The sequence below is a fragment of the Mauremys reevesii genome, linkage group 1, assembly GCF_016161935.1.
Source record: "Mauremys reevesii isolate NIE-2019 linkage group 1, ASM1616193v1, whole genome shotgun sequence".
NCBI lineage: Eukaryota > Metazoa > Chordata > Testudines > Geoemydidae > Mauremys > Mauremys reevesii.
The window spans coordinates 273,402,168-273,404,211 of record NC_052623.1 but is presented as its reverse complement, the minus strand read 5'-3'; the positions used below and the strand labels follow the sequence as shown (position 1 = coordinate 273,404,211).

Below are 2,044 nucleotides of genomic sequence, written 5' to 3'. Positions count from 1 at the left end.
CTTCAGACCCCACAAGAGAGGAGCAGACTAGGTTATAAGAACCATGATGCCTGGTTATTTCCTGTTCCTATGTCAGACCCAAACCCAAACATCTTTTGAGATCCTTTCCATCCCATTTCTTACCCGTAGAAGCAAAATGCAGCTCAGTTTCTTACTCATCGGCTTGGAGGCCTGGTATCCTTTCACCTTCTCTAGTGCTGGGGGCTCTTTTGTAGAGAATAATTGGGTGGCCTGCTTGCTTGTGCTGGTGGCCATTGCATTCAGGGAATGCCTTCTGTCCTAGCTTGGCAGGAGGGTACCAAGTAACTCTTCTGCTGGATCTCACGGAGTTGCCCTTGTTTAAGTTTTAACAGCCTTCTGGATCTTACTCTTCAGATAATACTGCTAGAACTGCCCTCCTCTCTTCCTGTATTGTCACAATGGTAGAGGTTCTATCAGTGACTCGGAGATGTGGGACCTCGAATGTCTGTTAAACTTTAATGGGCAGCTCAGTAGGATCAAGCAAAGAAATCACCCAGGTCACACTGTCTCACAGCAGCATGCTCACTGAAGAAGAGACCTTCATACTTGAAGGGAGTTAGCAAGCCACCCTCAGTAGAGAACAAGAGATAATGGGAGCTAGGAGCCTTTTGATGGACAGGCATTGCTTAGGGGGAGCTTCAGGGCATGTTAGGGGAATGGGTATTGTGAATAGATTGGAATTTGTGTAGCACAATAGGGACTGCCTCTATAAGTTTGAAAAGCATTGGAACTTTGGAGCACTTAATGGATCTGAACCTAAATATAATCTGAATTTCATCTATCACTGCTATCCCCTAAGAAGTGGCTGAGAGCACCAACTCATAGAATTGGAAGGAACCTCAGGAGGTCATTTAGTCCACTCCCCTGCTCAAAGCAGGACCAATCCCCAGATTTTTACCCCAGTTCCCCAAATGGCCACCTCAAGGATTGAACTCACAACTCTAGGTTTAGCAGGCCAATGCTCAAACCACTGAGCTATCCCTCCCCCAAATTCTCTTCACCCCAGATGGGACTTGAACCCACAATCCCTGGCTTAGGAGGCCAAGGCCTTGGCCATTAGGCCACTGGGGTTACCATAACCCAGTTGCCAGAAACCCCAATTAACTGCCACACGATGATTCCAGTAATGGGGCAATTCAATTCACAATTCAAGTCACACAGCTAACCCAGGGATGCTTGGAAAATGTGGCAAAGAACAACACTGCTGTGATATCACTGTTAAGTATTTCCTCTCACATTAAGAGGAGAAAATGATTATGTCTCCCCTCACCCACAACCTGCAAAGATCACCTCCCCCCTCCCACCCCTGCCGCCCCATCTCATGAAGAGGACTAGGTAACCCTGTGTGAACCTGTCATGGTGTATGGCTGAGCAAGCCTATTTGTAAGGACATGTTTCCACTGTAGGAGGGTTTCTTGTTGATGTTGCTTTGGGGATTTTGTGATGGGGGAAGGGGGCTTTGTGTCATGCTAAAAAAATTGCTCTCTTAATAAAACTAACATAACAGCCAAGACCACCAGATGGCAGAGATAGGGAGTAAGAGGGTGGGAGGGTGCAGGGAGAGGGGATGGGTTGTGGGGGAAGAGCAATTGGTTTTTTTTAAATATAAAAAATGTTGCATTTTGAGCATAAGACATAGGGTGAATGCTGAAAAAGCCCAGCAGAGGCAAAAGGAATAAAAACTCCTCCAAATTTTCAATGTACCATTAAAATAGACAAAGAAAGGGTTTGGTTTCCCTGGTAACAGGGTCTATGGTGCCTCGGCTTGAGAAATCTACCAGAGAAAAAGGCCTTTCCTGTTATGGAAGCAAATGAATTGAGAAACAATTATACAGTCATCTGCCCCTCCTCCCCTCAATTGGATGCATTCATAAATACACCGCACAATTTTTGTAAGTGTTCAGATTTTCTCTAGCCCTCAGAGAGGAGATTCTCCATAAAGGAAAGGGAGCGGCTCCTGGGTGTGCGTATATGAATGTTTGGGGACAGGTTTGTACAGGTGTGGACGAGTGATTGTGTGGCG

The 2,044-nt window shown here is 46.0% G+C and overlaps 1 non-coding gene across 1 annotated transcript; it reads right to left on the bottom strand.

Moving 5' to 3' along the window:
- Positions 1–1,019: 1,019 nt before the first annotated feature.
- On the bottom strand, positions 1,020–1,092 carry TRNAR-CCU. Its single transcript has one exon. It is a non-coding gene; the product is annotated as a tRNA-Arg (tRNA).
- Positions 1,093–2,044: the final 952 nt, after the last annotated feature.